The 15,078-nt window shown below is 41.7% G+C and overlaps 1 protein-coding gene and 1 non-coding gene across 6 annotated transcripts in view; one reads left to right on the top strand and one right to left on the bottom strand.

The window, feature by feature from the left end:
• Window positions 1-15,078, bottom strand: part of Rere (arginine-glutamic acid dipeptide repeats) — a 451,075-nt gene that overhangs the window by 346,465 nt on the left and 89,532 nt on the right. The window lies entirely within an intron of this gene.
• On the top strand, window positions 3,796-3,902 carry LOC111812143. Its single transcript, XR_002817726.1, has one exon. It is a non-coding gene; the product is annotated as a U6 spliceosomal RNA (small nuclear RNA).

Consider the following 15,078-nt stretch of genomic DNA (forward strand, 5'->3'; position numbering starts at 1 on the left):
TACACACACATACATAAATAAATAAAATTTTAAAAAAATAAAATAAAATAAATGATGTAAAAAAAAAATACAATGGGCTATTACCACAAAAATTTTGCCACTTATCCTAAGGTATATAGACAAGAGAATAAACCAGACACAGCTACCTTGAAATGTTTAAACAAAGCCAAGTGAAGTGGCACTCTCTCAGAGCAAAAGAGTCTCAAACTTGAAAACAGGCTGGGCACTTCAGCAAGACACTGTCACAAAATTAAAATAAAAGAAAAAGGGCTAGGACAGTGCTCAGAAGCAGTGCATGGGAAGGCCCTGGGTTGAAATTCCCACGTCGCACTAAGAGTAACAGCAGTAACAATGCGTGCCTCCGCAGCACCCTACAGAAGACCGAACTACCACACCTCACACAGAGGAGAAATCGCATTCCTGCACCCGGACGTCGTCCGGGGATTGTGCAGAACTGTATAATGTGAGTAACAACCCTACGAGGCTCTTTTTGACTTTCAGTTCAATGTACAATGTGCAGTGCTCAGACTTCTCTCCTGAAAACTAGAAAATGATAGAATAATACCATAAAGCATTTTTTGAAAAGGAGAGAGGCTGAGACTGTGTCATGCTATTTATATTTAGTTCAAGCTGGCTTTAAACATACAAAAATAAGCAAAGGAAAAAAAAAAAAAAAAGAGAGAGATTAATTATTAATTCCAGGAAAGAAACCAAACAAGTGACAGAAGAAACAGAACAGAATCACAGTGTAAATCTGTTTCAGCTATAACAACATATACATTCCCATACGAACATGGCATTCAATACTGGCTGAAGTATAAACTTTGATGGAAGGTTATCTTCCCACGAAGATGGAAAGGAGAAAGCAGGCAGCATAAAGACTAAACTCCAGGGCCATGGAGATGGCTCAGTAGAATCAGCACTTCCCTGGCAAGCACAAGGGACTGGGTTCAATCCCCAGTTCCACAAAAAAAAAAAAAGCTAACTCCCATTTTTCACTGGATAAACTTGATAAGTAACACCTGAAACAGAAAAATTACCGTGCTGAGTTGGCACTGTACAGAAATTAATAGCATATTGGTCTACAAACATTAAACTTAATTGTTCCATTTGTATAGAAGTAATACACTGTATTAAATATAAAGAATTATCTGTGTGGATTTGATTATAAAAGCTAACAATTAAGTCCTCTCTAAATAATGAAAAAGAAAAAATGTAAATATATCCTCCTGCAACACTAATAGCACTAAAATAACAGAAGCAATGATTTTAAAAGCTAACCAGGAGGCTGAGGTAAGAGAATCCTGAGTTCAAAGTCAGCCTGGGCTATATACAGGGAGACACCCATCTCAAAACAACGGAAGTGCTAAAGAGAGATGCCTTTGGGAAGTGGGAGTAGGAGATGAGAAGGACGCAACAGGAACTCCTAAAATAAAAAACTTTGCAGCATCATCTGATTTTTTTTTTTTAAATTTATTTGGTATAGGGTCTCACTATACAGCTTGGACTTGTAGTGATCCTCCTTTTTTGAGCTTCCCCAGCACTGGGATTACAGGCATGCACAACCATGCAAGATCTCAATGCACCCAGGGGTGGAGCCAACATGGCATGTGGTGCTAGGGATTGAACCCTGATCCCAAAGCTTTCCTAAGCAGGAGCGCAGTCCACCCTACTACATTGCAGGCACTTAAAATCATTTGATTCTTAAAGCCCATGCAATTTTTACCTAAAATAAATTAAAATTTAACAAAATTAAAACCTTAGCTAATTGTTTTGTTTCTTGTTTGAATCCACTGACATTTGCCATTAACACTACAGTGTGCTTAGTCACCTAGGAAAGAGTAAGACTGGGGACAAGGTCAGGCCAGGAACAGGTCTCAGATTGAAAGAAGTCAGCACTACAGTTAGCCACCTGGCCCACCAGACCTTTGCAAGTGAGACAATCAGATGAAGGGAGAGGCGAGCAAGGACAAGGAAGGAAAGAAGGTTTGTAGTGATGTGATTACAACACTGAGGGAGGCTGAGGCACAAAGATTCCAAATTCAAGTCCAACCTGGGCTACCTACACATACTCAGATAAAAAACAAAGGGCCAGGGATGTAGCTCAGCAGCAGTTGTGCTTGAGTTCAATTCCCTGTAACACTACCCAACAGAATCATAAGAAACTTAAAAAGTAATATAACAACCAAACTCTCAAATGACTATAATTTTCTAGCATGCATAAATGAGAAACATGCATAATACGATCCTATGATCAAAATACATGGTGAATGTCTGGATGTTTTAAATGTACTATGCTAAAAGATACACTGTCTTTAACCCTCCCAAAATACTCCATCTTGCTTCAAGCACAACTCACCAGCCATTCTTGCCACTTTGTGAAGCAGTTCTGGAGTTCTCTTTCACGAACGTTGTCACAAAATGTGATAAAAAAAACTATGCAAAGTAAACATTTTGCACCATTCAGGACACTACAGCAATCATGGCAGCACAATTAAGGACATGCATGGAAGAGAACTTTCCAAACTGCTTCAGAAAGTGGCAGGAACAATAGGCTAAGTGTTCAAACAGAGAAAGAGTATTTTGGGAGAATTAATAAAAATGTCTTTCATTGGAATAATTTCTTAAATTTAAATATTCAGTTGATTTTTTTAATCTACCTCATATCATTAACTGAACAATTTTAAAAACATATGATCACCAGGCATGGTGCCACATTCATGTAATCTCTGACTTTAAAGTCAGCCTAAACTACACAGTGAGACTGTCTTAAAAAAAAAAAAAAAAAAAAAAAAAAAGGAAGCAGCTGGGGGGAAGGAGGCAGGCAGACCATAGATGAGTGTGTAGCTCAGTTGTACAGCTGTTTACCCAGCATGCACAAGGCCCTAAATTCAATCCTCAGCATCACCCCCTACAAAAGAGTGAAAAGATATGCTATAAAGAAAAACAAAAATATAGCATCTTGATTTATAGATGATTTGTTTTTTTTTTTAGACAGGGCCTTGCTTATGTAGCCCACGCTGGCCTAAGACTTGCAATGATACTCCTGGCTCAACCTCCTGAGCGCTTGGATTCACAGATGTGCACCACCACATCCAGAAACTAGCTAAAGATTTTTTAAAAACAGAATAAAATAAATAAAAGGAAGGAAAATTTGAAGGTGTTTTAAAATGCAAGCTAATGATTAGGTCAACCAAGTGCAATACTTTTCAGTATCTCTGAATTTTAATGCTGTTTTGTCAATAAAATATATTTCACAAGTTCAATAATAACAATAACCCCTAAGAAGACCTAAATTAAAGTTTGCCAAGCAGTTTCTCACAAGACAAAATTTGTTTTAGTTCTGGTTTGTTAGAATTAAATGTACCAAGGGGCAAATTAAGACACAGAAACATACTTTAAAGATTATGGTTTGAAAGTGCCTGATACCTCAGACAGGGAGAGGTATCATTAGGCAATAGCAAAACAAATACTGAGATACCTATTTCATTCACATTCTCTTACATTTCAGATGGATGATTTTACCATGGCCACCAAGAGCTATTAGGATAAACTTTGAATGGAGAAACACACAGACTCCCTAGATTTCCATCAGAGGACTGGAAGGTAACCAGAATGGCTCCCATTTTCAGGGTTAAAAGCAATCAACAGAGTCCAGTAATTCAGAGAGAAAACACTAGTGTGCCAGTGTGCTGCGTGTGTGTGGTATCCATGGGAATGCTGGCATGTGCAGTGCAAGTGTGTCTAAAGAGTCGATTAAGTACTGGGAAAGAGCTTGCAGCAAAATTCCAAGCAGTGCTCAATCCAGCAGCACATACACTAAAACTGAAACGATACAGAGAAAATTAGCACAGCCCCTGCCAAAGGATGACAAGCAAATTCATGCAGCATTCCATATTTTCAAGACCCATCATGTGTAACATGTAGTGTTAGTTTGTAACACACATTTACTAAGATCAGGAGTCTTCAGAGTCACCTCTGCAGTATACTTCATGAGTTTTTTTGTTTTTCTTTGCGGGACCAGGGATTGAATTTAGGCCGCTGCATTTGCCAGGCAAGCACTTATTCCACTGAGCCTTCTCTCTGGTCCCTTGCAGTTTACTTTGAAAAAACCCAAAATTTTCTAAACATATGTTTGGCTCTTGCCAAAAAGAATACATATATTAGAATTTTAAATTAGTTTTTAATTGTTTCATAATAGATCTAGTTTAGCGGGGGATTTTGTTTTTAACTTACATAAACATGTAGTAGAAGACAACACAAGTATTGCTGTGCTGTTCCATTAACTGACCCAGAGCTAAACCCCACAGAGCATTCATTTGTAGTCAGGTTTGCTGTGTACCTTACAGTATTTACCTTAAGATCGCCTCTCTTGGTAATCAGAAATTCAAGCATTGAGTCAGAAATGAGAGAATAACTGTGAGCCAACCCTCACTGCTGCAGTTAAGTCTCACTGCTGTCCCTCCCGCATTATCACAATTTTTAGAGTAGTGTAGTACCTTGAAAGGAAAAGTACATTTTGGGTGTGAAGACATTTGTCTTCTTCAACATCGTCTTAAAAAGTCCATGGTACTTCCCAGTGTTCAGACTCAGAAATGATCAGCATTTACATTTTTGGGTAATCAGTACTATCATAAAGTGAATTTTTCTTTCTTGAAAATATGGACATTGTCATTTTTTCTGATTAAAAATTTTATTTAACTGCACTGCTTTCACACTAAACTCAGCATCACCTGAATAGTTTAGAGGTTTGCTTTTTGGGCCTCAAGTATGAGTGGAACATTTCCAAAGTCTTTGAACATACCATGGTGTAGTAAATGATAAACGCTGTGGTCATAAAGATTAAGTGAAAGTATGGAAACAAAAATTCAAACTAAAATAATCCATTTACAGGAAAGTGCTACCAGCAAAGCTGGCTAAACTACAATCAAAGTCTGTATTTCCAGTTTTAATAGTAAACACAGTTGTTAAGAGTGGTTAACACACAAGACCATACATGTATGCAACTTCAAGAAAGAAACCTGTTTTTCCAGTGCTGCCCTTGTTACACAGCTCCATTCTAAGGGACCTTGAGAGGAGGAACAAAAGCAAGTACACCACAAGAAAGCACCAGCTTGCCTTAAATATAGTGAATGCTGAGTCTTCAACGTAAATTCCCTAAAATAATGAGCTGTTCAATTTGTAAGACTTTACAGACTGCCTCCTCCTCCTCCTGTTTGTCAGTGTCCATCCACTCAGGCTGAGGCAGGTTCTGTTTCCTAAATCACTGAATTGCTCAGAATGGGTTTGAGTTTGCGGTTCTCCTGGCTGGTGTTTCTGTCTTCGTCTCCTAGAGGGCTTGGATTACAAGCATGCCTGGCATGCCTCCTGTTTCATAAGAAAAAAACAAATGGTTTGAGCCCAATGGATCTCTGACATGAAGAAAAGCACCAGTTAGCTGAAATTTTGTTGTTGTAATGGTTTTTTGGTTCTGGGTGTAAAGCCCCACAGGTCACTGCTGTGTTTTTCAGGGTAGTATCTTTCCCCCAGTGGGGGAGATCAAAGCCAGTGCTTCACACACACTAAGCAAACGCTCACTTGCTGAGCAGCACCTCCAATCCACGGCACCCTGAAGAGGCAGCCCCTCTTATTCCAGCTCTAAACTTCTCACTTGCTGGCTATCTGGCTACTGGTACAAGACTCAGACTCGGAGCTGAGTAGCCAGTGTCTCCCTCTCTGCCATCACTAACCTTCGTCACAACCTGCGGTCACCTCTAGCTCCCCATGTGCTGTCTTTTTATCTGTTGCACAAGGTCAGCAGGATGAGGATACCAAGCAATGCCAGTAAAACCCCACCAGAGTGCCCTACCCATAGGAAATGCCCAATGAATACGGGCATTTAGAACACTGATATCAAGGGCTCTATCAGGGGTTTATTGCAAGAGCCTGGTTAAAACAATCAACCCAGGCTAAATAACACACCAGTGAGGTCAGTGAATCATTTAACTCAGCATCCTTGTCTTCATTCTTGTCACTGTGGTGGCAGCATGATTTCTATGGCAGTGTCTAGGGGAGGGTCCTGCAGATACAGCACCTACTACAAAAGGCAGAGCCCACCTCAGCAGCAAGGCCATAGGCCCTCTCCTCTTCCTCACCCCTCACTGCTCCTCGTGCAGCGTGCAGCGTGCAGCGTGCAGCGTGCAGCGTGCAGCGTGCAGCGTGCACTGGAGCCACACCGCAGGAGAGCTGAGTCAGGACACTGGGTGCTAAGCATTCCCACCAGTGACTCTGCTGCAGCAGTGATCCATCTTTAAAGATTCTTCTTGTTCCAAATGTGTGACCTTCAAATCTTAAAATGCAAAGGGGCTCAGAAGTGCATTAGAATCAAAAGAGAACTGTTAGCAAATTTCTAATACATATTACATATTTACTACAGCAAAACTAATGAAGTGACTGAAATAAGAGCAATTTAGCTAACATACAGGGTGAAATGATACAGATTTGCCATTTTCTTAATTCAATATAGGTAAGAAACATGTCTATCAAGGAAAGGGTTTCTTTCTTTTTTTTTTTAATTTTTATTTATTTATTTTTACATTTTATTTATTGTGTGTGTGGCCAGTTCAGCCCACCTGTGGGTGGGGCTGGCTGGCATGTGGTGCTGGGGGATCGAACCGTGGTCCCTGTGCTTTGCCAAGCTTGTTCCAAGTAGGTGCTTTAGACCACTGAGCCATCTCTCCAGCCCAAGGAAAGGGTTTCTATAGTCACTATATTCAAATCGTTTTCCTCATTTCTCTTTTCTCTAGACTGCAAAAATAGTCCTGGCATTTGAAAAATAAAATAAAATAAAATAAAAATAGTCCTGGCAACAGCTGACGGATTAAAAAAATGCCATTTTCAATATTATAAAAAAAAAAGAAAGAAAAAAATTCAATGCTTACATGTCTACTGCCTAAGTACAGCTGATAACATCCTTCTCAGTGCTACCTTCTTGCCCTCCACATGATTCTGCTACATTTCACACACAGAGCTATTTTCTTATAAACTATCTTTCACTGCCACTTCAAGCCACTTCACAGTATAGAGCATATTGTATAATAAAATCTTTAATAAGTTATTCACTCATTAAAGAAACTTACTTGGGAGGCCGGCCAGATAGCAGATTAAAGTGCCTGCTTAGGCAGGCACAGGGACCAGGGTTCGATCCCCAATGTGCCAACTCCACCCCTGAGGGGGGCCCTGAGACAGTGACTGAGACTGGGCATAGTGGCACGTGCCTGTAAGCCCACTGCCTGGGAGGCTGAAAACAGAAGGATCACTAAGAGTCCAATCTGTGCAGTGAGACCCTGCAGACCCTGTACTAAACACATTTTAAAAAAGTAACTTACTAGACCTACTGTGTGCCAGATGCTTTATTCATTCAAAAAACATGCAAGTGCTTGGAGTATATCAGTGAGTGACATAAAAAAGATTCCTGGCTTCAGGAACCTTACAGTTTGCAGGGTAAAACAACAGCAGATTCCATAACCCTCTATATAGCACATCCAGGATGGTAAGCAGAAAGGGAAAGGACATCATCAGGCAGGATTGAGAGTGAACAAAAAAGGGTGCTGGCAACAGCACTAAAATAGCTGGTCAGAGAAAGGCTAGGCTCCTAGGTAAGGAAGTTAGCAAAACCATGAAGTAAATCTCCAAGAAAGAGTACCGCAGGATGAGGAAACCATTTGGGCAAGACTGTTTAAGAAACAGAAACAAGCTCAGCACGCTGGCACACACCTGTGATCCCAGCATTCTAACAGTCTCAGGCAGAAGAACTACAAGCTTGAACCTATCATGGATAATTTAACAGGACTGTCTCGAAGTTAAAAATTAAGGGGAGAAAAAAAAAAAAAGTTAAGGTTGAAGCTGCAGTTCAAAGTGAAAGCCTTGAATTTAGCCTCCAAGACTGACTAACACACACACACACACACACACACACACACACACACAAATACGAACAAAAAATAAGCCAGGCAAGGGAGCAAATATCTATAGTTCCAACTATTCAGAAAGCTCAAGAGGAGGGTCACTGGAACGCAAGAGTCTGAGATCAACCTCAGCAACACTGATGGCCTCTCATCTCAAAAAACCAAGCAGGACACACCTATAATACCAGTACTTCACAGGAGGATCACTGCAAAGTCAAAGCTAGCCTGAGCTGCATATTAAGTTCAAGACCAGCCTGGACTACACAGATAGGACCCTGTCTTAAAACAATTTTTTAATTCATTAAAATTAAAAAGACAGATGGCGTAACTCAGTGGTATGCCAATTCTAGGCTCATTTCTCAGTACAGCCCTACTTCCCTCCCCTTCCACTCTGGCGAAAGGTTCTAGCAAGTATGTGTTCCTTTCTAATTGTTTAAACGTGAGATGAGTCTCCCAATCCTGTTAATATCTAAATTCAAACTAAACCATCTTAATAATACAAACCTTTGTTTCTGTCATTTTGTTTTTTGAGGCAAGGCCTTTTTTATGAATTAAGGACAGGGTCTACAGGGTCTCACTATGTAGATGGGACTCAAAGTGATTCTCAGACTCGTAGTAATTCTCGAGGCAGGGTCTCTTTGTAGTTCATGCTGGCCTTAAACTCCTAGGAATCCTCCTGCCTCAGTTTCCTAAGTGCTGGGATCGAAGGTGTGCACCACCACAACCAGCTCAAATATATTTTTGTAGACATTTGTCAAAAATTCATTATTCCTGTTTTATAATTAATAGTTACCCTCCATATGTTCCAAATGACATAGGCTTTTTAATTTCAGAGGTGCTAAATATTTAACCTAGCACCACACCTACCACACAGTATGTTCACAAACAGCTCTGAAATAAACCCAAGTGATACAGACAATATTTGAAGCTGGATGGATCTGGCTTTGACATTCACATCTTACTCCTGCTGTGCAAATGGTCTCAGTCATGGCTGAAGAACTGTGCTGCTTCTGTAAATGCTGCCTCCTGGAGCCTGAGCATAGGGTGCTGTGTGTACAAAAAGCCACTCCAGCACTCTACTGCACAAGCAGGGGCACACCAACCTGCCTCCACTTTAGGCAGGCAGTCAGTGAAGGGTGACCCGTATGATGCTGGCACGCATGAGAACCAGGTAACTAACCTAATCTAAAAGCCCTTGGGAGAGACTTGAAAGACAGGAAATAAGGGAGTGTTATGGTTTATGTCTGTTTCCCCAAAGTCTCCTGCATCATGCAGGCTTGGGCCATGGGGCGGCTTCTGGAGTTGGTGATTATTGTGGGTGTGGACGCTGCACCTGCCCTGGGGCAGGTAATCTGCATTACAGTGTTAGGAGGGAAGAGAGGCCAGCTAGCTGCCTGAGCCACTATCACTTCCCTCTGCTGACTCTTCGCCTCAGCCCTGAAAGGTTGCTATCTGCAATGTGCCATGCGAGTATGGACTGAAACCTCCAGTAATTGTAAGCTAAATAAACCTTTCTATCATTTTGAGTGTCAGATATTTGCACCAGCAATGAGACAAGAGTAACCAAGACAGGGAGATTTTATTGATAGAGGGAATACACAGGTAATAGACTGCCTGAAAAAAACTTTTCTCCCTAGCTAGCTCTCGCTCCTGTGATAAACAAAGTACCCCAATTTCCCCAAAACAGCACTTTCCATTTTAAAACCAGGAAAGTTCAAGACACAAATTGGCCATCTTATGATTCTACTACAACTAGGGAAAAAGAACCAAGACGTAATTGGTCAGATTCTCATGCCCCAGGGCCAGGGAGATGGCTCAGTAGAATAAGCACTTACTTGGCAAGCACAAGGGCTTGAGTTCAATCTCAAGTTCTGAGGGGAAAAAAAAAAAGATTCTCAGGCCCCTATTACACCTTGTTAAGAAGTGGGGTGACCATTCTGTGTAAGAGGCTCTCTCTGCAGCACATTCTCATGTCATCAGATACAGTCCCAAGACAAGCCGCTCACCCCTCTAGCCACCTGGGTGCTGGAGGAATCATCGAAAGAGAGTGAAGTAGGAATGCAGAGAAATAGTTAAAGAGCATGAGTAGAGGGCACTGGGGCAGTTTGGGGCCTACTGTGGCACTTCAATAAGAGATCAGGCCTGAGCCTAGACCTGCTTCCCCACACCAGTGAGAAAAAGATCAAGAGACCAAATGGCAGGTTATGATCAAATGGGGGAATCAGAAAAATGAGGAAAAACATGGTGATTTTTTTTTTAATGTACCTTATATAACAGGCTGTACTCAATTTAGAACTTCAGCATGTTCCCAAGTTCACTAGTAGGTTATTTAAAATTTGTATTTCACACAATTTTACAAATTAGAATCACAGCTGCAGGCTAGGTCACTGACACACCAAATCAGTAACAGGTTGCCATTTATCTGTTCCAGTGAAAAATTTTTAAAAAGCAACACTGCTGATGTTCAAAATTCTTGAATAAGAATCGCCTCTATTTTCAATGTTAGTATTTGAACAAAAACAGACTGATTTTTTAAAAAAGGAGCTATTTACAGATGCTTTAAATGAGTCTTCTGGGCCCTTTCAAGAGCTGAGAAGAGATTCTTCTTTTTTTTGCTCCAAATGCCTTCAGGGCAGGTTTGGCTGGCTTGAGTTGTGGGGAATCAAACCACAGCAACCTGAGCCTGACTGCTTTGTTGAAGCAGCCACTTAAAGAACTGCGCTGAGGGGCAGGCCCCCAAGATTCTTTATTATGAAATGTTTTTACTTTAAAAATATGCAGGCCAGGGGGATGGCTCAGTGGAATAAGCACTTTGCTGGCAAGTGCAAGGGCCTAAATTGAATCCCTGGTTCCACACCCACACCCACACCCACACCCACACCCACACAAAAGGTGGGGCTGGGGAGATGGCTCAAGGGAATAAATGCTTCTCTGGCAAGCACAAGGGCCTGAGTTCAATCCCCGGTTCTGCAAAAAAAAAAAAAAAAAAGTCCTTTTAAAATATGCAGTTTTGTTTGGCTTAGAGCAGGTATTACTAGCTTCCCTATCTACATTTAAGTAGGTCAGATATTTGAAAAATAAGTATTTTCCCAAGATAACCAAGTGTGAAGGACCACCTGGGAGACGCTCTGTGAAGGTGGAACAATGGTCTCTATTTTGGCAGAGCATGACCCTATTTCTATGTACTGATACACAGACAGCTGGCTAGGACTTGTCAGTATCCCTTCAACTGGCTTTAAGCAATGTGTTTCAGTCCGGCTGAGGTGCTGACAGACAGCTTTGAACAAAGACAGCAGGCAGCGTGGCAGGCAATGTCTCCCCGGCGTGGGGGCAGTGGCGGCACAGGGATCACCACCACTACACCTGCCCCACTGATCCCTAGGTGTGAGCTCGGATGAGACAGGATGAAGCCCTTAATGTTCCACACTGCTGGCCAGGATTGAGGCAACGACTTCCTAGGGCCTCGAGCACGGACCCGAGTTAAAGCCAGGACCCCCAAAACATTAGACACTGCGTCAGCTGTGTTACACAGATGGCTCTTTCTGCATATTCTTCTCTGTGTACTGCACAGGTAATTTCAGGTCTCCCATCTAGCCCAGCTCCCAGCACTCACCTATTTCCCACCATTTTTTTTGTTTTAAATTTATGTACTTGGTACAGAGTTTACAGACTCAAGAGCTGGGATTACAGGGTGTGCCACCATGCCCGGTCTCTGTGCTTAAGCAGGCGCTGAATCCACCCAGCTATCTCAGCAGCCCTACTCCCCACCATTCACACAGCCACTCACCCTCAAGCCTCTCTCTTCTTCATGAATTAATAAAACCCGGGCTCAGTCCTGGGCACAGGCCTGTGTTCCAGATAGCCATCATCATTTCTGCATTTACGACCCTTTAGCATCCCGTAACTACAAATAGGCCTTACTGTCTTTATTCTCACCATAGGTCACACTCGTGGATTGGAATTAACTCACTAGGATTCTAGTAACTCTTCTCTGGGAATTTCTTTCTTTTAATTTTATTTTATTGAGAAATAAATATTAATGAGATAGTTTCAAAGCTGATTAATAGGACATTTTCTTTTTTTTCTTTTTTATTTATTTGTGTGTGTGTGCGCGCGCGCGCACGCGCGGCCAGCTCAGCCCACCAGGGGGCGGGGCTGGCTGGCATGTGGTGCTGGGGGATTGAACCGCGGTCCCTGTGCTTTGCTAAGCTTCTTCTAAGTAGGTGCTTTAGACCACTGAGCCATCTCACCAGCCCCAGGACATTTTCAATAATTAATACATTGTATATTGTTATCTTCTTAGTGCTTATCCATTGTACAAGAAGCAGACAGGATATGCTGTCCAAACACTACTACTACAAATCTTTTTTCTCACTGAATTAAGCGAAAGTAGCTGTACAGAACAGTTAGGATAGATATACAGCTACTTTCGCCTTAATTCCCTAGGAATTTCAAATATAAACTTCCTGGGCTGCAAGGAGGCCCAAGAGGGGCTCTCTATAACCAAGGAAGAATTAAAAGAGAAAAGCAAGACATAAAATATTGCATGGTGTGGACTGTATTAAAAAAAATAAAAAAGACTGAGGGCAAAGGAGTAACAGTGTCAAGCCCAGCCAGGGTCAAAGCAAGGGAGAAGGGGAAAGGCCATCCTGACAGCTTTCCCTGAGGCTCTAACTGAAGACAGCAGGGGCAAATTAGCAACTATGCACACCCAGGAAGAGAGATAAAAGATCAACAAAGTTTAAGCCTCACAGGTCTCAACAACTTTCATTTATTGCAATCCATCTCACCCTGAGGATACTTTTCCACTCAGTCCTACTGAGACCTGATTCAGACCCTGTAAGGTAGTATCCAGATCCAGTGGCCTGAGCAGACACACATCCACCAAAGGCCAGCCACCTCTGTGACTCTCATCAGGCATTCCACTATCACTCCTCCCTTATTGCTCTCGGTATGTCTGGCCAAACCTTCACAAAGGTGATTCTAGGTCCACTAAAAGACTGTACAAATGCCTGGAGAGAGAAAAACATAGGAGACCATCACTATGGCTTCTGCACAAGTCCTTCCTTCACTGTCGAAGCCTTTTAGGTAATCACTAGTTCGTATCAGAGAAAATGGGGAGACTCTGCCTCCAGCCCATGTACCTATAAATCTAGGCACCTACGTGGTTCTGAACTCTTGATTGGGACTGGGGGTCATAGCAATAGTGTCTGGTCTGGGATTCTGGCTGGCAGTTCATATAAAGGCAACTGTTTGATACATCTAACCAACTGCACCCAGCCAAACTCATTCTGGACAATCATCCTGTCCACCCTTCCTCACACACCATGGCATTAGAGATCCAGTCCTGAGAGGACGTTAACAAAAGCTTGCCTTCTCACGGAGCTTACCCAGAAGCTGCACTCAGGATTAGGGATCAGGAAACACTTTTCTTCAGGAGCTCTTCCTCCTCTTAATTCAATGTGGAGTGCTACACAAGGGCAGAGAAGATAGCATGCACTATCAAGGAAGACTACCTCAGAGGTAGTGGGTGAAATCAGCCACTGAAAAATACTTGTTTAACACTATTTAAAGTCCTTTCTGCTGAGTGGTGATACATACCAATAATCCCAGCACTTGGGAAAGGTAAACCGGAAGAACTATGAGTTGTCTAAATGGGTTTAAGAAAAGGGGGAGAGAGGAAGGGTGGGGGGAGAGAGAGAGAGAGAGAGAGAGAGAGAGACAGAGAGACAGAGAGACAGACAGAGAGAGAGAGAGAGAGAAGAGAGAGAGAGAGAGAAGGATTTTTTTGGAGGGGGCGGAACCAGGGATTGAACTCGGGACCTTGTGCTTGCCAGGAAAGCACTTATTCTACTGAGCCATCTCCCTGGCCCAGAAGGAAATTATCTGCAGACAGTATGATTGCTTCACTGGGAAATCTCTGTAAGAGTAAGTGAAAATATAATTAGTAAGAAGTTAATAATATTATTATGCACTACATGTTTAGATCTTTTGAAACTACTAACAATAAGCTCCAAGAAATTGGGGAAGAGTAATTCATAGTCCAAACAATATTCTTAGGAAAAAAATGCTCCACCTGTCCCTCAAAACCAACATGCCACATAACTTTCCTTTCTCATGTATTTTCAGTAACGTTAAATGATATCACCATCCACTCAGGCAAAATCTTCTGACCTCATATCCAATAGGTGATTACTGATTATGCAATTTAAACATCGCACTTCATCTCTTCAGTACCACAAATGTGGCCTTGGTTCAAAAGTTACCTGCCTAATTTTCTAGGGCTGCCCTAACAAACTACCAAGAGTAGAGGGCCATGCCTTATAATCCAGTACTCAGGGAGGCTGAGGCAGGAGAACCATAAGCTCAAGCCCAGCACGGACAACTTACTGGACAGAGATGGTCACAGCACAAGGCCCTTCTGCAGGCTCAGGGAAGGTCTTTTTCCTCGGTTTACTGACATGAAGGCTGGCTACTCCCTAAATCTCTTTCATGCTGTTTCCTCTCTTAATATGGGTTGGGTCTCTTTGTAAGAAGAGCGGTCAAGTTGAATTAGGACCCACACTATCGAACCTTGTCTTAGCTTGTTATAACTGTAATGACTATTTCCAAACACTGTTATATTCTAACGTACTTAGGGAAAGAATTTCAACATATAAATTTTCAAGAACACAATCTTTAACAATGCTTTTCCTGGTTACCTTTGCTTAACCAGAATCACATCCAATTTCCCCCTTTTTCAAAACCTAATTCTGATAACTTCCTCCTTAAAATATCAACTGTTTTTCATCTAAACTGTGAAATAACGATGAAAATATTTAGGAAATACACTTTGTGTCAAGTACTGGCTCTACATATTTTATAAATATGACAATATTCTTACAGGACAAATACTACTACCTCTACTTTATAAAAGAGCAAAGCAAAAGGCAAAGGTTTGAATAACTTCTGTTCAATGAATTCGTACAATCAATTTTGGAACCAGAAAGAAAAAAAAAAAAAAAAATTCCCTAGGGGGCCTGCCCAGTAGCTCAGTTGTTTAAGTGCCTGCTTAAACAAAGCCCTCAATCTCAAGCCTCTGTGGTTCGAACCCAGATAGTCACTGCAAACCAGAAATGCCCTAAAGGCATTT

This window comes from Octodon degus, unplaced genomic scaffold, assembly GCF_000260255.1.
Source record: "Octodon degus isolate 3935 unplaced genomic scaffold, OctDeg1.0 scaffold00113, whole genome shotgun sequence".
Lineage (NCBI taxonomy): Eukaryota > Metazoa > Chordata > Mammalia > Rodentia > Octodontidae > Octodon > Octodon degus.